Source organism: Periplaneta americana, chromosome 17 (assembly GCF_040183065.1).
Source record: "Periplaneta americana isolate PAMFEO1 chromosome 17, P.americana_PAMFEO1_priV1, whole genome shotgun sequence".
Classification (NCBI taxonomy): domain Eukaryota; kingdom Metazoa; phylum Arthropoda; class Insecta; order Blattodea; family Blattidae; genus Periplaneta; species Periplaneta americana.
The window spans coordinates 69,242,438-69,265,139 of NC_091133.1; the positions used below are offsets into that span (position 1 = coordinate 69,242,438).

A 22,702-nucleotide genomic window follows, 5' to 3' on the forward strand; every position below is an offset into this window, starting at 1 on the left:
GTTTAACTTCTTCTTGGGAATGAGGTAATTTGACATTCACAGGACATGATTGTAATATTTGTTCTCGTATTCTTTTGATTTATCATTTAAATTGAATAGGCCTATACCCAGTTCTTTCATGACGTCTGCAATGCGCTGTTTTTCTGTTCTTTCGTTTCTCTCAACCTCTCTTAAAAATCGGATCTATAAAACCTCAAAATTATATTTTTTACTCTTTGTTAATGTCCATACAGAAAGGCGTGACACCGCTAAAACTTCATAAAATTTTAAGACCGCTTCTTTTTCGAGTTTTGTTTAAAAGAATCCTTTTATAGTCTCACATATATAACTGAAATGTAGCATCCTTCGTGGGTCCAATTTTTTAAATTACCTACTCCACATACTGAATACTTGAAATCTCTTATCTATTCAATATTGTTATTGTTAATTGATATCTTCGGCACTAACTTTTGCCCTTCAAAAGCTTAAACTATTTTTTTTTTTTTTTTAGATATTGCCAGATTATACCCTTACGCTATCATGCAACATTTTTTGTATTCTTAAATCAATTATTTAATGACTCTGTATCAGGTTTGAAGTTATCTGGCGTCATGTTTTTCTTCCAGTCTCAGGGGCCATCTGGATGGCTTTAAGCTTGAGTTCAAAAACAGCCCGTTTTATCTGGTGACCGTTATTGACCTGTATAAGTCGTTTTTACGATACCTCCAGGGGTGAGAAGCCTCTCGCAAGGTCACTCGCTCATCTCATCCCTACATTCCAAGGGATTTTCGTTAAATGGACACTATGTACACTTAACCTACACAATCATATGATCATATTTTGATTATAGTGCCATGGACATTACTCTTTCTCGAAGTTTAATTTTTATTTTAACCTCTTTTTTTTTTAAATGGGTTCCAGAAGAAAATTTGACAGTTTTGAATTCACGTACGCCTATATTAAAAATCTGAAGACACATTTATACTCCAAAACAATACCATCAATTCATTTTCTTCAAGTACCGTAAGTCAAAGAATGTTAACTTTTTGACTAACATGCGAATATTTTTTTCAAATTCGTGTACCGCCCGCGGTCCATTTACATAGTGCTCTTTTCAAGGTATATTATTAAAGAAAACAAATTTACAGATACGGAAACAAAATGTGGGCGAGTCTTGGTAGCAATCCTCCTAAATGTAGGCAACAAGCTTCGCAAGACTGTCCACAAGTAGCATACATTTAGGCGCTCTTGTTTACTGTACATGCGAAATGAGTTGTATCTGGAACTTGGTAAAATAAGACGGCCCAATTTGTTTTTTCTGGGTCTGTACTTATAAATAAAAAGAATGTCAACTTCTAAGGAAGTGATTGAAATAGTCTTTTGTTCGATATCACTATTGCGAGAATGTAAGTTATACTTCTTTTCTTTTACAATATTTTAAAAGTATTGCGATGGTCTTCCAAGTTGTAGATGATGGAGCATTTTCAAGTTTACACTGAATAAAAATTGACGAAGACCTTTCTTTACCATTTTCATTGCAGCATATTGTTAACTAGTGCAATTGTACGAGTAGATGAACAGTTATGTATGTTGGTAACACAAAAGATGTATTTCACTATACTATGCCGGTGTCTTTAAAATAATATTTCCAATTTTAAAGACATAAATTTGACATAGATAGAGGTCGACTGTCGTGACAAGGACATGAAAATCATCTTGTTGTCAAAGTAACGTCCTATGTTACATTTGATAGAGGCTCGTTGTCAAAGATAAAATCTTAGTAGACTTTAAGTAGTTATAAATTATGACCGTCATTTGTATATGAATAAAATTTATTGTTCATTGGAGGAGGCGTTACCGTATCAGCCTGCAATATTCCATGTAACAAATTACTACGTTCATTTTCAAACCTTGTCGAGGCTTACTTTACGCTTGTACTTTAATTTTAATCGATCTGATACTAGGCGCACACTTACGTCGGAAGTTTTTGACATCACGCTGTTTTTTTCATCTAAGAATAATAATGGGTATTAATAAATTAAACACGCTTTCTGATTATGCATAATTTACACAAACGAAAATAACGTTAAATTATGTAAATGCTGTCGTATCATCCACGATCATATTCTCAGAAATTATCTTCTTACGACAAAAATCCAAGTTATCAAATTTATCTATTTACTGAAAACTTAAAGGACCACCTTCCACAACTGAAATATTTTACAAAGCCTAAATCATAATATTGCTGTTTGCTAATCCAGATACTTCAAAAACCATGTATTCTAACAGACATGAGAAGCTGCGAATAAATCCACATGTAATTACTCTGCACTAAACAGTACACTAAAGCGTCTCGTTTAGGCACAATGAAAACGTAAAAATGTGCAGGTAACGTGTGGGGAAAGGACGAGCCGTACGATAAACACGAGGGATCCACGAGGTTTTAGTTACAACATTTATTGTATGTATTTATTCACACTGCAAATGGGTAAATACCCGGTGGTAGTGGTAACTAATTACACTCAATAATTACAATTAATAATAAATTCATAATATTAATAATAAAATAATAGTAGCAATATATAATAATTTTAACAAGGAGCATCCTAAATTAAATGAATTATTTAATATAACACAGTTAAAGTAAATCAAATTCAGATCTTAACCCTAAGTTCGAACTTAAAACCACGGATATATCATACGTTTATACATGCACAAGTATCTTTCAGCACTACACTCATTTCGCTATCAATTCAATCACTGCACTGGAACTATGAAACATTTCACTGACACTATGGCGGAACATTAATTGAAATTACATTTTCCAAAAACACACAAAACAAAAGAATACAAATTGCATAACTTTATCATATACACATTTTAACAAACAATCAATTGTAACGTTGAAATAATTCAATATAATAAATCAAATTAAATTATGTTGCTTTCAAGCAGCATTTTTACGGTTATGAATTTCATTCTCTGTATGACTAATATAATATCATCGTCTTCTGTGGCCGAATTAACAAAATTACAGAATATTGGTCTGAAGTGGTCAGGTACAGTGCCTGAATAAATTGAACTTTGATAAGAGCTAATTACCTTTAGGAAATAGTGTTGTCACTTCAGACCAATATAGCCTATTGTATGTTTGTTAATTCGGTCACAGAAGACGGTGATATTATGTTAGTCATACAGATAATGAAATTCATGACCGTAAAAGATGCTGCTTGAAAGCAACATCATATAAGTAGCAAATTTAATTTGTTATATTGAATTATTTCAACGTTACAATTGCTTGTTTGTTTAAATGTGTAATATGGTAACGTTATGTAATTTGTCTCCTTTTGTTTTGTGTTTTTTTTGGAAAATATAATTTCAATTAACGCTCCGTCTTAAATGTTGTAACTAAAACCTTGTGAATCCCTCGTGTTTATCGTACGGCTCGTCCGCCCCCCACACGTTACCTGTACTTTGTTTATGTTTTCGCTGTGCCTAAACGAGACGCTCTACTGTATTGATAAACCACAGACTAAACCAGAACACAGCAAATTCCTCGAACTATTACGTACAGAGCGTTTGCCAGGAAACAGGTTTCGCTCAGACAAATGCCATCAACATTTTACTTTTATAGATCGAATACGACATTTCCTCTGAATCAAGCACGAGACGGTTTTGTATTACGTAATATGTACAAATAACACAGGCTGATGGGACGTCAAGGTTAGACATTAGTTAGTATACAGCTTCATTCATTGGAGTTGAGCATAGTTCGTAGCAATAGAGTACATATTAGAAAGCGAATATTCACTTATGGTACTTCTATTACGAAAAAAATCGCACAAAAAGTGCTGTGCATTATTTCAGAGGATATATCCTGGCGTTCAACGACCATCGGATTTAACAGTCTAAAGTTTATTGAAAATAAAAGTGAGAGAAACCATACCATTTTTAAACAAAAAATAAGGGACATGGGTAAATCGCATTCTAATTGAAGAAAACATTGAATATCACAGGTGTAACCAAAGCATTAGCTTGAATGGAACGAAATTTTATTTTTCTCCCTCTGTCTTAAGGAGGAGGAGCTTCGGATCTGAGGCTTATTGTGCTTACCACTTTTCATAGGGATGATTATTCAAGTAAGTAAGAATGCATTCCCTCCATTCACTGTCTGGTGTCATCTATCGATTCAGCTACACAACAAAAATTTCCGATGGCCCCTTATGAACCATGCTACAGATCTCGAGGCATTCTCTCCCGTTCAATAGTTTTATTAGCCTATATCCCTCAAAATATAGCCTACATCTTTCTCAGCTGAACCAAATCATACACTTAGATAATATGAACTAAATTCTTGAAATGGTCTTAAGAGAAATCGCTATACACAGGTACTTCTCGCTATCAATAATGTTAAAAAAATGTTTCTCTATGAATAAACTGAAACATAATTTTTACGGTATAAGAAGACACTTTCTCTTTGCAGATCTTGAAATAAAAGAGTAAAACCAGAATATAACAATTTGGACAGACTTTTTAAAAATATCACAGTTTCGTGCATTTTGTCATTAAGGAGTTAAAACAATCATGCCATTGCAGGAGAAAAAGTTGTTATATTTCATGTACACACCCATTTAATGAATGACCAGAGTACGGAAGGAATATCTGTGCGGGCGGATAATTCCTTAATCTGGATGTGCCTTATTATAGAAGTGAATAAAGACTTCTTGTTCAATGAGCATCACAATTCACTTACATAGTCTATGGACACAATTCAGAAAACATTAATCACTATTTTCCCAGCGATGTACATAGCAACGAAAAATAATATTCTCCTAAATGCGAACATGAATCTTTTGATAGAAATCGGTACATACACACGATTTTAACATCTTTTAAATAAATTAGAAAATCCAATGGGATTTGTAATTTTATTCATGTTTATAAAGCTTAAAATCTAGAAAAACTAAATTTTTATAAAAATTTTGTTTGAGTGGAAAATCGGGACGAGTGATAGAATACTGTTTCTGCCTGTGATTTTCCTAAGGCGCAAAGACAATTAATATCGGTATGAGCCCTAAAAGACATGGGTCCCCTCTCCACAAAAGTTCGGCATTATTCAAAATTGAAATAGGATTCTTGGATTTGGTATATGGCTTTCGGTACATGGGTGAATTATGGTCGTTACATGCTTCTCTCCCCTCCCTAATTTATGTAGTAGCTATCAAATTAGTCAATTATCGGCTTTCCACTTCAAATTCTATATTGTTTCTTCAGTGGAACAGAGAAACTCAGGGTGAGACAAGTGTCCAACAGACTTGGAGCTCACATATTCAGTTTTCCTCAACCTCAAACTCTCTTGCAAGGACTGGTTTCGTATACATTTTGATATTCCTCCCCCCTGTTTCCCCATTCATTCATTCATTCATTCATTCATTCATTCATTCGTTCATTCATTCATTCATTCATTCGTTCTCATTTATAAATTCAATTATTTATCTCTTTGCAGTTTTTTGGACGATTTTCTTGCAAATTAACATGTATCGTTAATTCCTGCCATTAAGAAGTCTGGCAACCCAACTACAGTGACTAAGGCACGCATGCAGCTATTCACATCGAGTTCGTATGTGTATTCGTAGGTGAACTGACGATGAGCTGTTGCCAAACTACGCAGACTTTCAGGTAAATTCTCTGATTAACCCTGCACTTGAGCACAAAACGCGTCAGCACATAGAACTGAAAACCCAGGTTCGAATCCCGATACCGGAGAGAAATTTTCTCCGCTCCACCTATCCTTCTTCATATAACCACTGAAGCAAATATTCTGGACTCTTTACAATACTGGATTGTACCAAATGTCACTGGATTTTTCTGTTTGTGCCAAATGTCAATTAATTATTACTGCTATTGGACGATATGCATTGTACCAAATGTCCGAAGGCTGCATCAAACATTATTTCTCGGACAGGACGGTTTTGTCTCGGATCGTCGGTGATTAGACTGATTACACGCATTCTTATAAGGCTGCAGCATACTGCATCGGACGAATGTCACTGGACGAACGTTCGAGACAGAATTTTTTATGCATTATGCTGCCGGTCTAACTGAAATTTTGGTTCCAGCAGTTAGAGGAAGTTAGTAGTGGAAACAGTCACCCGTGTAGATGGGAGTGCTGGAAGTGTCATTTTTATGGTTCATCACTCAGAGTTATGTAGCACCTGCCGAAAACATTTGTTAGAAGACTCCGTTGTTTTCCATTGAACAGTGAGTAGTATAGCTGCTGACTGAAATGTTTTATTACTAGTAGTAACTACAATAGCATATGCATCCTTTCACTTACAGTGTAACAGCAGTGAAGCGGGTAAATTCACAATACGATCAACCCAAATCATTATCAGGTTCGCAGAAACCTGTCACAGACCGCACATTCAGTGAATCTGAAAAGAGATGACTAGATCAATGACGATCATATGATATAGGCCTATATATCGTCGGAACAATATTTTTATTATATAAGTTAAGAGTACTTAAAGTATAAGGTTATTCTAAAGAAAGTTCCAAGTTTGAAAGTGATGCATCTTCTATACATATAGGCTGTAATTCTGTTCCATAAGAAATATCATTATGCTTTAAAAGTTTAGAGGTTTTTTCGATACGTATTTCATTGCTATGGTAACTGTGTCACGCTTATAAACTAGTGGCTTGTGTAGCAAATGCTGCAAACTAAGCTCATTAGACGTTCAAATAAAAATTTTTCAGATTTATTTTCAGTGAAGAATACCAGACATTTTGAAAGTTATTTTCTTCCATAATAATGAAACATACTCTCTCTGAATGGTTTTTTATGCCAAATATTTTTTCTTGAACCTATCCACCTTCAATTCTTGAGTTTCAACGCGAAAACGCAAGTAACAATGTCAGGATGATCAGTGGGTTTTTTATGTAGGAATAAAACAATAACTATTTCAGGTCATTGTGGATTGCAGGTGAAAGTTAAAAAAATGTCAGGTTTGCTATGCTTTCGAACAATAGACATAGCATCATGGTATAGTTGCTGTATGTAGAGCTTGAAATGTAGAGGGTAAAATCATTTTATCCTGCTAAGAGATGTTGCTGAAATGATCGCGAGACTACAAAATTTTGTAGGCCTCTTATTTTATCAGTAAATAATACCTTTTGGTCTTTCCTCAGGAACTGTAATTTTTGCGCTCTCTCGAGCCAATACTGAAGAGAATGACGCATATAAATACCTACACCATACCGCCATTAAGTATATGAAAAAGATCCAACCCCGCTTGATTAATAACTATAAAAATATTTGATTTTTAATAATATTATTATCTTAAGTTATAATATATATATTATAGAAATGAAGATCTAATTTAAGATATTCTCTACATCTACTTATATAATCCCAAAACGTTTCACTTTCATATCATCAATATAGCATTAATATGTATATTAATGAAAAATAGTCACATCCTAGCATTAACTGTAATAATATTTCATTTCTAATGGTAATGATGTCATCAAATCGCCTCTAGTTTTGTAGATTTTCATATCCAATACACAGCTGTAATCAGAAAATTACATACCGCAGAATTAGACTTGTAAATTATTTTAGTAAGTCTTGAAGCTTTTAATAACAAATTGAATTTGAGCTCTAAATATGTCAGCAATCCTACAGGTCATGGCCTTCTTGTAATAGTCTATTGTTTATTGTAGTGTGTGTTTTGTTTTATTCTGAAATGCAATTAGTTCTCAAAACTGACGAAAGATGGATTTTTGGAAAATAATAAAATTATGTAGGAAAACTAACGCTTCACTGAAACTTACAATTTTTCTGAAAATCCTTGGATACCAAGCTTCAAAATGACGGGTCATTCGTTAAAGTCCATTCAGTCGTATTCCCGTAATTACCATTGCCAGTTCAAATTATAGATATAGATTGTGGTTAAGAATAGAGACAGCAATAGTTTTCACAATGATTTTGCATTTACGAGTTCGTTTTGGTCTCATTCGTTATCTCCAAAAGGAAGCAAAAAGAGATAAATTGTATTACAGTTTTTTGTTTGAATTATCTCAAAAAATAACCCCATGAAATTAATGGAATTACTTACGGTTCACTCTATATAAATATTTATACATCAATGTATCATACTACCCTGAATATTCCGTACCAAAGAGAAAGTTGCACAGGCTGCCTTAGCATACGAGTTATCAATTTTTTGTGTGTGTAATAGAATAGTAGCCTACATATTAGTAGTCTTCGATCATCTTGCTATCACCATGCTAGCCGTTAAATCCAAGATTTGGGCGTTCAAACTCGATAGTTATTTTCTTCGCAGCTTTTGCGCTGAAGCCAAGAAATCCGACTATTTCAGGGACATCACATCACATCGTTTTTGTATTCTTGACATTTAACTCCAATCACTACGCGCTACGGATCAAAAATAACTATTACCCCATTTGACTTCTGGGTATTGTCTTTAATATCTCCATAACTAATCATCATACCGTGACGGTTCCTATCTCGAGTTTCATTGCCACAGTATCCTCTATCACACTCCGGTCTTCGAAGACGGCATTTAGTATTCACCTTGTAGAACTCCAAAATGTATTTTCTTTATTAAGTAGGCCTATTATTTAGGATATGGTATTCCAGTCCAAGTGGTTTACATCTCGTTAACACTGTTCGAATGTGGAATTAAAGAAATACAGTAATGTTTGTGCAATTTTATTCCCTAAAATTCAGATCCGAAACAGTGTTGAGAGAAATTTTGCTTTTCCTGCCATGTCATGGACGCATAGCATAACATCCAAATTTTCGGAATTATGTTATCTGTTTCATCACAAGAAATACGAAGAAAGCGAGACAAATTTATTGGATCCGTTACAAAGAGTCCTTGAGGATAGATCTTGGCAACGTATCGAAGGGATAGCTCCAAAACTTTACATGTTACATTTACGATAAGGTACTCCTGTCCAAATGATTCGCACCTCTTCACCACCGTGAATATCAACTAAACGAGATGAGTAATGTTTGTGCAGCTTTAAGTCTATGACTTAAATCACGGGTACGTCAGCCCTGCTTGCATTAAAGAGCGCGCATGTTGAGGCCTATTAACTATACATTAGATTGTTCTGCGAAGCAAGAAAGTTTTCTTACTAGCGTGCTTTAATTATTAGACGGAAGAAGAGTAAATGATGGATTTCAAATATTTACATGTGAAATAATATTTTTCCGGCTTCTTCCACAGTACCGTGCTCGTCAATAAGATTATTTAAAAATATCTACTCTTTCATGAATATCTCCATATTGAACTCAGAAAAAAAGATTTTTAGTATGCTGCTGCTGCTACTACCACCATAATATTATTACTAGACCATTAAATAATTGATTAAATGGCGATATTACTCGTGTTAATTGGGTAAGCATGTGCGGCTTACAGCTGTTTCGGTGCTTCTTCACACCATTCTCAGAGCCTACTAGATCTCGGCATCATCTTGAGCTTCGCTGCCTGTTGTGTGGGTGCGTTCGATTGTTGAAAAGTGTTGAAATGTGGTGTCAAATAGTGTGCGTGTTCTGAAATTGATCTGTGTGTTGAGAATTTGATCAGGGTGTGTTTTAGTGTGTCTGTATATTTCATATTGTTCTAGTGTGTTGAGTTTTTTGTTTTTGGGTTGTATGTGTAGGATTTCCATGTCTGTATTTATGTTATTGTATGTGTGGTTAGCATTAGTTATGTGTTCGGCATATGTAGATGTATTGTGTCCTCTGGTTATTGCTTTAATGTGTTCTTTGTATCGAGTTTGAATGATCTGCCTGTCTGTCCTATGTAGAAACTGTCGCAACTATTGCATGTGAGTTTGTATAAGCCTGTGTGGTTGTATTTATTTGTTTGTGTTGTTTGTGTGTTGTGATGTCTTTGTAGTGTGTTTTCTGTTCTGTATGCTATGTAGTATTTCTGTTTTCTGAATGAGGATGCAATCTTGTGTGTATTTTTGTTTTCGTACGTTAGTGTGATGTATTTCTTGTGATCTTGTGTTTGTGTTGTGTTTTGTATGTTTGTGTGTTTGTTGAGTTTTTGTTTTGTCTTCCTTATGATGTTGTCTATTATGTTTGAGTTGTAACCATTTTCCTGTGCTATGTATTTGATTGTGTTCACTTCTTCATTGTAATGTTGTTGGCTCATTGGTATGTTCTGAACACACAGATCAATTTCAGAACACACACACTATTTGACACAACATTTCAACACTTTTCAACAATCGAACGCACCCACACAACAGGCAGCGAAGTTCGAGATGACGCCGAGATCTAGTAGGCTCTGAGGATGGTGTGGAGAAGCACCGAAACAGCTGTAAGCCGCACATGCTTACACAATTAACACGAATAAGATCGCCATTTAATCAATTATTTATATCCAAGTGTTAAAAGTAATGTACGAAAGATTCAACATGGATTACTAGACTATTATTATTATTATTATTATTATTATTATTATTATTATTATTATCATTATTATTAATGCACAGTAGCTCGAATTATTGAAGGGATACTGGGATATAACATGTTGTGTGTGTTTCTTGCCAATACTCTTTTTTTAACGAGAGAAAAATAGCAATCAATAACTTGTATGATCCTTTGGTTCTCGCCACGTCATAGGAATTCCGAAAGGTAAACCCTTAAGATTTCCTCTTGTCCAATCGCGCAGCATTTCTTCGCAATTGTGACGCACACCGTGTGGGTCCATTTCTTGTCTTGGTCCTTAATAGTAAGTCTGAAGTAGGCTTTATAACAGCGCCTCACAAAGGATGTTACTTCACGCCTTTGTAGAATAAGGATGAAGTATCCACAAATGTAGCAGAAACTGTCGGGGTTGCAAATCAAGATTTCAGGTATATAACAGAAAACCACAATTTAAGTCACACGGAGTTAGTGTGCACTCGAAGTTGGTTGCTTGACGGTTGTCAGCCCACTTTGAGGTCTGTGGATATAGAGGGAAAAATTGGATCGGTGTCGGTTAGAGTTCCCGGGTAGCTCAGTGGTAGAGCGTTGGTACGTTAAACCAAAGGTCCCGGGTTCGATACCCGGCTCCGGAACAATTTTTCCCTCGAAATTATTCCCTGTCGGGGTTGTTTATACATTGAAGTATCCTTGTAGCCATGATCAGATGTGAAATAACGGAAACAATATTCATATCTCAACAATATTATCTATTGCCTGTCGATAACATAAAAGTTCGAATTGCATGAAAACTAGAGCATGGAGAATAAAACCGTTATCAGATTTGAAATCAGCACGTCAAAAATATTAAGAATCTGTGAAAAAATCTCATGGATTTTTAAATCACTCGCCCACTTTTATTGTTGTTTCCGGTAAATTAAATTTTCAAAAAAATGTTTTCTTTAAAATACCCTTTGATATGTGTGGACTGCATTGCATAACATTTTGTGGGTATTTGTGCCCTTATCGGATGTTGAGACGCCATTTTTAAACTTCCTGCGCTATGGATTTTTAAATCACAAGCCCGCTTTTATCGGTTTCCAGTAACTTCTTTTTTTTTTTTTTTTGCTACATTGCCAGACAAAAATTGATATAATTTCTGAACTATTAAAGATACATGCATGAAATTTAGAACACATATTCTTTAGAGTATTAGGAAACTTTTCTCTGTAACAGAATTTTGTTAATTGATTTAATTTTAAAAATACGTCCGTTTGTTTGCAAGAAAGGAAATCAGAAAATTGTTATTAAATTTTAATTGTTTATTTTACAAACGTAGGGACTAATATCAAAATTCTGTTACAAACAGTTTGTAGAACATGCTTTTGCAAATACATTGCAAAAAAACTGTTTGAATCTATCTTTAAAAACGGTTTAGATATATCGATTTTAGTACAATCCTGCATTGGGTATATATATATTTTTTTTTCAAATTTGGCCCCCCAAATAATTTTTCTTTTCAAAATATTTTTATTTGGTTGAGTTTCCACAGCTATGAGCGCTATACATACAAAAAATTAATATTTTACACCAAATAGGAAAAAAGTTTTAAAAAATACCATCCTCTCATATATTTGTGACACCCATTATTTACAAAATGTTCGCCAAATTAACATACAAATCACCAATAAAGAAAAAGAACTGCCCATCATTATTGTATATTTCGTGCGTTGGCCTTCACTCTTGCACAGCTGTGAAGTGACACTAAACTTCAATAAGCAGCGGACTTTCTGGCCAGACCAAATCTCAAGACGAGCTACAAGCACGAGACAAAGGATCATCAACATCGTAATCCTCCACTATTCTAGCAGGTGGTCCGTTTCGGCACACACAATGAAATTGTCAGTTACATGTTTCTGGGTCTTCTTAGTCTTCTCTTTTCTCCGCAACGGTAGTTCAAAATTTTTAGAGGGATTCTGTTGTAAATCCTAAATACTAGCATATATATATACTTATGTTCTATCCGTTTTCGCTTGCAATTTCTGATTATTTTAAAATAGATGTAATTTTCAATTCCTCGTCCTCATCTCTTCAAGTACCATCTCGCTATCACAAATTCCATCGAGTTAAATATCCTAGTAGTTGTTATAGCGTCGTTAAATAACTAAAAAAGTGTTACGCTCCAATGAGACTTAAATTTTATGTCTAGTGTAGATTCTTGGATAAATGTTATTCAACGTTAAACATTTCATTTCTGTAGTACATAATCTTCCTAAATTTTATTTTAAAAGTATGCAAATTTCACTACCACGAAGAAAGCTTAAAATTGTTCAATTTTTCTCAATTTGTATATACTACAAAACTTGTCCTTTCTCCAACCTGATTATGCTTGAAAATTTGATTCAATATATCCAATATACGGTAGCGGAAAATGAACTGGCCACCCACTCTACTCATGAGGTTCAAAGGTTCAGACCTGTCTTCTGACAGTTGACTAAACAATAATACCCAATATTTTTTCCTACTTAATTAGTCGTGTTTACTTTTCTACCTTCAAACAAGGTACAGGGCAAAAGCCATAGAATTTTTTTTTTTTGAGAATGCGAGATTTCGAAATTTTGAAATATGAAAATGAAAGGACAATGTATGTGTACTAATAGGTTAGGGTAAATTAGTGATCAAGCATCTATAAACAACACAGCATCATGCTACTCGTGTTTATTACGGTAATTGGAGTAGCATTGGGCTTACAGCACAGTTAGGTCTCACCCTAAAAACTCACCAGATCACATCCATTGTGCACGGCGGTCGACTCACACCTGCATTACGAGTAACATTGCTGTGTGATAACCATCGCGTTGCTATTTAGTGATGCGACCAAATACTCATACTATTGATGTACGGCACGACGGTCGACTCACAACTTAATTCACATCACTCTGTGCGATAACTATAGGCCTACATCACACCGCCACCTAGTGATGCGATCACAGACTGAATGCCATACGTCGTTTCGTAATACTATCGCTTAACTTTGACAAAAAATAGTTGTCATAACTGTTGCCCCAACCTTCGTATGATAGTTAAATTAATTTACTCGTTTACTTATTATTCTTTATGAATTGATTAGTAGGCCGATCTATCGAACCCTTATTTAGGGCGGCTTTTGTTTATACAAATTATCTACTACTGTGTTACTTCTTATAAGCTGTTGTCCTATAAAAGTTCTTTCAGATTAGGAATCTGAAATGTTCGTATAAAATCATTCCAAATATTGTTCAAAAGAAAAGCACTCCTTTACAAATCATCTTGCGAAATCTACATTATTAACGTATTGTATGTGTTAAACTTTATGTCCTTGTTTACTGTAATTCATTTTGTGTACATTATATTTCATTTCATTCAGAAACTATCTACTTTGTTTTATGTACATTTAATAATGTAGGTGCAGTGGAAAATCCTGTCTGAAACTTCTAATATGTTTTAAATTTGACATTTATCACTTGTTTTTATTTTTGTTTCTAGTTTCATCAGAAGACAAGGGACATATCTACTCAATTCCCGTAAAATTAAAATCAACATTATCTTGACGCAATGGAAGCCTGCCCCGCTTGATTTGTAGTCGGATATGACTCCATTTAAATCACGACGAAGGACGGCATAATAAATATGGAAGTATATAATGTGTATTATACATAATATACAATTTCTTTACTTGTGTTGAGAAATAAACTACACAAAGTTAAGTAAAAGCTATTAATTCAATATACGGGATTCGGAAATAGCAACCCCAGACATTTAAAGAGAAAAGTCGTTAACTGCAGTCCTGCATGTTCCCACAAAGTAATAATTTGCATGTAATGAATTGACGAATTAAATTAATGAGTGCTAGAAGAAATGCAACTATAACTTACACTCGTGAATCTTATCAGGCTCAAATGCTTCACGCAAACTAATAATAAAACAGAAGTTGGCGATATTAAAAGGACAGCATATTTCTTCACACAATCATAATTCAACAATTCACGTTGTAAAGCATAATGTTACAAGAACATGTCACTTTCGTGCATGAAACAGGCGTCGAAGTGCATTGAAATGTGACCTTGACAGAAGGTAGGCCTAATGTGATTTGAATATTTCGTTCTCTCTAGTTTTATCATTTATCTTGAGGAAATAAAAGACGAGAACAAAAAATTGCATTTATTTTCTTGATCCGTAGTTGTATAGAACCATAAAGTACTTGTCATTAGAAATAAATTACATACGTATTTCGTATACTAATGTAACTATGTTTACTTTCTAAAACAAGAGAATTACAGTTATGGGCTCTTTTTTTTCCTTTCAGACAAAAATTGATAAATTTAAATCTTCATCGACTCCGTTTTTTTTATAAAATTGCATACCACTCTGCAGTAAAGAGCCAAAGCAATATAAGCCGAACTGAGTAATATATCTCGGTAGAAAATTAAACACTTCTTCATGTACTTTTAACATCAAACAAGGTTATGAAATCCAAGCCTTTAAAGGAAAGCTAGTTAAGATTTATTAAATTTTATTAACGTAGAGAAACGCACACAAACAAACTTACATGGTTAGTTCAACATTTTCAAGTTCGTGAGTTAGATTCATTCTATAAAATATTGTTCATTTACCTAAAATCATGTCAACATGTGTCATCTACGAAATAAATCATGTTTAATGGTTTTATATATATATATATATATATATATATATATATATATATATATATATCACAGAATATTTAAATTATCTCATTATTATTATTATTACTATTACTACTACTACTATTATTGTTATTATTATTATTATTATTATTATTATTATTATTATTATTATTATTATTATTTCTTACCAATGTTTATTATTGTCTCACTAACATTACTTATCCAACTTTCATTATTTACTTTCATGTTGTTTTATGGTCTATATATTTAATGTAATAACTATGTAACCAATTGTATTCTATTAGAATTAGAGTCTGGCTGGGCTGAAGAGAAGGCCTATTGGCCTTAGCTCTGCCAGATTAAATAAATAAATAAATAAATAAATAAATAATAATAATAATAATTATTATTATTATTATTTATTAAATATAACTCATAGTTATGTTGATATAATTTAAATTTATTGCCAAAATATATATTATGCCTCTTTAAAGTTTATAATGCCTTTTTCAAAGATTATTGTGTCGTTTTTTATATTTTCATTGCCTTTTTCGGCTGCTTATTTTAACTGTTATAAATGCCTAAACATCCGAGCTCTACTCATAGCTTTTAAGGAACCCGGAGGTTCACTGCCGACCTCAAATAAGCCCGCCATCAGTCACTATCCTGAACAAGATTAATTCAGTCTCTACCATCATATCCCACCTCGCTCAAATCCATTTTAATATTATTCTCCCATCTACGTCACGGCCTCCCCTTAGGTATTTTTCCTTCCGGCCTCTCAACTAACACTCTATGTATCTAACTAATTTCTCTAATAAGAAAGTAAAAATATAACATTACATATACATAATTAGAAATTTGAGATCTTGTTTGTGTCATAGAACTTTACTGCCCTTTTATTATGCTGAAGTAGAATCGAGATTATCATATGGCATATGCTTCTGGGGGTCAAGTTCGAAGATGGGTGATGTTTTTATTGCTCAGAAGCGTGTTGTGGGATGCATGGCAGATGCTGATAATCGTACATCATGTAGGGAATATTTTAAGAGATGTAATATTTTAACAGTTTATGCTTTATATATTTTTAAGCTAATAGAATTAAGGCTGCCCAATGTCACCCACTTTATTTAATATTTATATAAATAACATTGCCAAAAATTGGGAAGACGAATTGCTCACATATTTTATGATTGACAACTTCGCACTTAACACATTATTTTAAGCAAATGATCAGATAATCTTAGCAAATTCTGAAGACAACTTACAAAAAGCAATACACACACTATACAATATAGCAAAAAATTATAATTTGGAAATCTCTATAAATAAAACCAGAATCTTTGGCCTTCCAAAGAAAGAATCATGTAAGATCCATAATTGCAATCAATAATAGAACAAGTCAACACATTCAACTATCTTGGCTGCAATCTTTCTTATATAAACTCCAGGGACGTAGATATTAAACTTGCCAAATTTCAGCAACTGTTAAGGACAATCAAATCAACCCTATCAAAGAAAGTTCGACCAGAAACAATTTTGAAATTCTATAAAGTTATGGCAGTCCCGGCATTATTATATGGATCAGAGACATGGTCATTAACGAAAGAACAACTTCGAAGAATAGAAGCTGCTGAAATGCGATTGCTAAGACCTCTTGCAGGATATACTCTTTATGACCATAAAAGGAACGCTGACATCCGAACAGAATTGAATATCACCACCATTACGGATACTATAGAATCTTACCGCAACAACTGGTATGAACATGTATTAAGAATGCCTAACAATAGGTTACCCAAGAGACTATTGGACTATGCACCTCATGGAAAACGAGACATCGGAAGACCAAGGAAGAGATGGAAAGATCAACTTTCTTCTGGAAGCGGAACAGGCCAGGAGGCCTAATCCAAGACTGTTATTGATGATGAGAATTAATACATTCTAATAAGAACCATTTTTACCGAAATAGTGATTTTCATTATTACAACACTGGTTTTAAGAAAAATTTTAATTTTCCAGCACATCGATTGACAAGCTTCAACAAAACGTATATGGTGTATGGCTTAAAAATATATAATGGTTTGCCTCATGAAATTAAAAATACGAATGATTTAAGATATTTTAAAAGATACATAATAGTAATATGCGTTACAAGAGCGGTATGTTGAAGTTTTCATGTTCGAGGAAAAGTTTGAAAAAGCGAAACGTAGTCTGGAATCTTGTTGATTTTTTCACGGCTTCCTTAATGTTGCTTGCATCACGAATGCAGTAACTTTAGTGGAGTTGTAGAGTTTACTTAATTTTTGCAAATATTTAAAAAAAAATAATTAACAGTGCAATTTAGGTGAAATTGCAGTGGTAAGTTTCCAATTTATAATTATTACTATATTGAATGTCTCTAAAAATAATATGTTAAAATCCTAAAGCAGTAAAATCAATATGTCACTTAAGCGGTAAGAAGAGAGAAATTGTTATGTGTGTTAGGTTGGGAATACTGAATGGGAATGGATTGGTTTTGTGCGGAAACCAAGCAAATACGCACGATCTCGCACAAAAAAAAAATAACAAGCCTCTGTCCCTAGGATTTAGATGAAATACGTATAGGTTTACATTGGTCCTAATTTATTGTATTTTTATCTATTTTAATTATTGTTTTCTCTCTCTTTTACTTTGACAAGTCCTATGGTTTTAACTCTTTCGTGGACAAATAAAAATGAAATGAATTGATGTAACTTGGAACATTCAATAACGAAAAGTTAAGTGGTTCTCGAACCATGTTTAATTGATTTCGTCCTCAATGTTTCTTCAACCGAGTATTTCATACCTAGTGTTTTAAACGTAAAGCTATAATATTGAAGATAGAGCAAGGAAATTTTCATAAATCGTGGAGTATGATGAATAAGATGACTATTTTCCCGGAAAAAGGATTTTTTTTGGAAGTGTAAGAACGGCTTACGTCCTATAAGCAGTGTCAGAGCATTCGTTATATCTTAAAGCGTAGAAAAAATTATTAAATAAACTATAGTCACTTTGACGTTCTAATTCATATGATAATTATTTGTTGTAAGGTAAATACCACAAATCTGTTATGCTATTCGCCGTTACTAGGTCACAATCCGCATTATCCTGAGGCACGGAACCGTTTGCTACTATTGTTTCCATTCACACGAGTTTCATTAACATTTGTTATGTCTGAAGTTCCTGGGGCCAATCTCAGCATTCAAGATCGGTGGTGCATACGAGTGAGGGAGTAAGGGAGGGGGTACACTAGGTGTCTCAGATTGTTTTGTCTTGCATCAGACCACCTTCCACAGTCTCGGATAGAACACACGAATAGTTGTGCGGTTAGCTTTGCATTCTAAAGTCCTTGCATCGAGTTTAGACTTGGTTCTTTCGGTAAAATGGGACACCTTTCTCGTATTTCTCACACGAACAGAGATTATTATGAATTGCCTACGGTTACAGATGGGAACTTCGTTGATTATGGCCGCTAATTACTAAATAATGGCTAGTCGGACTGGAATGATGAGAGAGATAATAAATGAGGCTTTAGCCTATGATTACCTTCACTCAACAGTTATTTACCAACGTACTTAAGCGTTGTTCTTTTAAAAACAGAGTTAAAAACAAACGAACTCTGCAGGATTATAAACAAGTAGATTAACTATTTTCCGTAAAGTTGCATTAAAAAATTTTGAGCAGTTTAAAATAGGCCTACATTTTTTGACAATGTGGAATAGACTTTTATAAGTTAAACGTCACAGCCACGTGAAAAGAATGGATTCTGGATGATGTCCCAATGTATTATAAAAATATAAGTAGGTACACAAGTTTCCGACTGAAGATCTGACAGAAAAATTCGGAAGAAAAAAACTTCAAATCCGTATAGCAAAATGGAAGTGGTAGGCCTATATATTGTACAGAGGCCTAAAAATATTAATTAAAATATATAAAATTAAAGAACCATAACATATATTTCTCCCTGGAAAAATATATCTGCAGTAAGTCTAATATAAATATTACAAAATATCATTGTTCGTAGTTGAGAAATAATTTCAGACAGTATGAATTAATTTACAACAGCTTTTCATAGTTTTATATTGGCTAATCACCGATAATTTCGTCATTACACGTACATCAAATCTTTATTTTCTTAGAGGCATTACTTGTCTTTGTGTTAAGCTTTCATTAGAAATAATTAACTACTCTAGAAATAAGTGTGAAAACTGCTAAGAGATGTTTATTTCAATCCTGTAATACCCATGTCTTATTTTAATATAATTTATTAAAAACAATGCTTAAGAAAGAATGAAACAATTAGTAGGTCACTTAACCCTTAAATTGACGAAGTATCCTTTAGAATACAACAGGTTAATAGGCTATTTATGCTATAATTTTAATAGAACAATAGAAAAAAAATTGTAGGAAAACTAAAATTTCACAATACTATAATATTGTACAACATATGAAATATGTACATTGCGATAGATGTTTTCTTTACAGTCCGGCAAGGTTTAATAAACTAGTGTGAGAAATGAAGTTTTGCCAATTTAAGGATTAATCTCTTCCACTTTCAAAAAGTAGGCCACTGCTGCTTTTATGATACTGTTTTTTTGTGTACATAAAAAAGTTACAATTAAGTGCGATTTGTACCTACTCATTTATTTTTGTAACCTTACCAGCTATTTCTGCTTTGTAGATGGAGCTGTCTATTTTAATTCAGCTCGAAAATATAATTTAGTTCCTTCGTTTATGGTTGAAGATTATTTGCGATTATGTTTAAATACAAAATTGACCTATTTAACTTCATTGTCGTTATTTAGAAATGGTACTTTATTTTGAGGAAAGAACAAACAACGATTCTGCTAAGGATTACGTCCTCATTGAAAATATTTCGCATCTAAAAAGTAACAGATTATACGTTTAGTTCTCTTTCGTCCAGAATAAGTATTCTGTTTAAAAATCTCCCTCTATGTATAAATATATTAGGAAGAAGAAAAATGATTAATGTTTTCTTTTAAGGTTTGGGTTACTCGTGTATGAGGAAAGATTATGCCACTCTTTCAATGAATAGGGTGTAGGTAAATGATATCACTGTTATGTAATTATGATGTCGAAATTGTCTATTAATAGAATAATGTATATTATAATATATATTGTAAAATTCAAGGGCTGCTGTTATCATAAAATATATGAGTAGCTTAATATCAAAGACGGACATTTGTCGTCTCCATAGTTTTGATCTAGAAGCAATTTTTTAATTCACAGTGTTCTTTGTAATATTTAACACAATTTATTTTATAAATGTAGTGTTAGAGTTTTCATATGGTTTCACTATAACTGGAAAGAGCATGAAAAATTGTATAAAAAACCACAGCTATCTAAATTTCGATTGAGGTCAGATCTCCGTCTTTGATATTAAGCTACTCATATTTAAAACGACTTCTGACGTAAGATACATCTTATGGTGTGTTTCATGATCAAGACGTTTACTCAGAAGATTCTAAAAATGAAAAGCCGATTTTAAAATAATGCAGTTAAATTTTATCGGAAAAGATACTAGAATTTGAAAGAAAAATAGTGAGATGAGAAAATATACGATAACACTTTCAAAACAGAGCAACAATATCCCCCAACACGTTTTAATTTCAGGCCGACTCAAGCATCCTCCAGTTTGTATTGTTGTCATAGCAATTAACCTGAGTGTACATCCTGTCTGCAGGTCTATTCAAAGTCTTGGCTGTAGCGAACACTACGGAGATGGCATTCAGAAGGGATCTCTATTCCAATACAATCCACCTTATACCCAGATGGAAACTGGGTCCCAGAATTAAATCTCCTTCCAACACTATCGCCTATATGTACACACTTATTAGAAGTTCAGACTAAGAAGATTTCATTCACGAAACATGGTAAAATTTTCCTTTTCAATTAACCGTATAATTCTGTTGCATTATTTTGAAAACATATAGCCACTGTATGCAATTTTCTTGTCTTCTTGCAGATTCGCTTAAGCATTTCTTCTGTATTAAATAATTATTGCCTCATTGTCATAAACTGTAATATTCATGAATTTATATCCATGCTTAATGTTGAAGATTTAAACGATGGTGTTCACTTTGTGCTAAAAAAAACTTTAAAATCACTTCCATTATTACACTATCACAAAACACTGTCATGACGTTGATAAAATTTTGAACCGTGTTAAGTAATTTAATCACGGACTAATTTTTTACATTCATGGATAACGTCTTGACGTTAGTATTCATCTAACAAGGAACGAATAATTAAAAACACCTCTCATAATTTAAGAAAACAGCATTAGCTACATCAAAACATACTTAACGAACTCTCTTCCAAATTAGCAACATTTCGCTTGTCGTGAAAAGAGTCTTAAATTTAATGGAGAACTAAAATTGCGTTAAAGTATCCAATGCAGTGCCTAACACAGTTATATTACTTTGTAAATCCCTTTCAAATTAACGTAATTTTATCAGTACAGGGAGAGCAAATTAATATTTCGTCCGTGTTTCACAAGAGGAGAGGGGGGGCGACGACGACGCATGTATCTCACCCTGCTCCCCTGCATTGCGCTCTAGAGGTTATCATCACGTAAAAAGGTTACCGTATTTCATATCAAAGGCCTCATAATTGAATCACCGTGTATACTAGATTTTTAAAAGTTGTCACTGACGTGTTCTCTACAGGGAGTATTTTTAAAGAAACGTGCGGTAATACGGCATGGCTTCGCACCGGCCGCTGATTGCATTGTTGTCGGTCGCGTTTTGAGATCTCGCGATACATTTCTTTAAAAATATCCCCCTGTATTTATTTTAAATATCAATCACGCAGCGGAAAAAAAAAAAAAAAAAACTTTTCAGCTTTGATACTCAGAAAAAAAGTGTAGTATAATTTTTAAGGGAATCAAAACAGATGTTCTTGAATTGAAGTTTGAAGACTCACCTCACCGATGTTGTTAAAACATCTTAAAAAAAGCAAAGCTGTCTATTTTTCACAATTAATGTCCCGGTAACGTAACATGCCGGTGCGACACGCGTTAAGGAGGGGGAAGGTTTATATACGACTTGAAGTCTGCCAAGAGACTTCGACACACTGAAAACGACCCGGAGCGGCAGCTGCCACGCACTGGCTCCACATCGCAAGGCGGCAGAGCACCCCGTCCGCGACCGTGCTGGATTGGGGGGCGGGGGAGGCGCGCTCGCGTCCGAACACCCCCGACTTGACCCGAACACGCTGGAGTGGTGGGCCGGGTCAAACGCAAGAGAGATAGGATAGTTGTCGTCGTTCCTGGATCGGAGGATCAAGAAGTACTTGAGTCGACTCTTGGCTAGGGACACCGGCAGTAAGAATATAGTGCCGTGGGGAGTTTTCCAAGGAAGCGAACGGGAGAGCAGCGGGTCTGCGCACTGCCACTCCGCCCCCACAGGGGGGAGGAGGGATGGCGGGAGGGGGGTTGTAGGACGGATATCTGTTGCTTCCCGACCCACGAGGTGGAAGTGATGTTCCCTTACGGCCGCCTGCACTGGAATGCAATTTCATCAAGTACAAACGCAAGGCTCCCTCCTCC

The 22,702-nt window shown here is 34.1% G+C and overlaps 1 protein-coding gene across 4 annotated transcripts in view; it reads right to left on the reverse strand.

The window, feature by feature from the left end:
* LOC138693158 (lachesin-like) overlaps window positions 1–22,249 on the reverse strand; it is a 1,789,721-nt gene extending 1,767,472 nt beyond the window's left edge. For 2 of the 4 annotated variants that reach the window (XM_069816849.1, XM_069816851.1), the window contains exons 1-2: window positions 22,078–22,249; window positions 6,317–6,413 (exon numbers count right to left, since the gene is read on the reverse strand). The gene's annotated coding sequence lies outside the window, so the exon portion shown is untranslated. The remainder of the gene's footprint in view (window positions 1–6,316; window positions 6,414–22,077) is intronic. The other 2 variants (XM_069816848.1, XM_069816850.1) reach the window with 1 other exon arrangement.
* Between the last annotated feature and the right edge of the window lie 453 nt (window positions 22,250–22,702).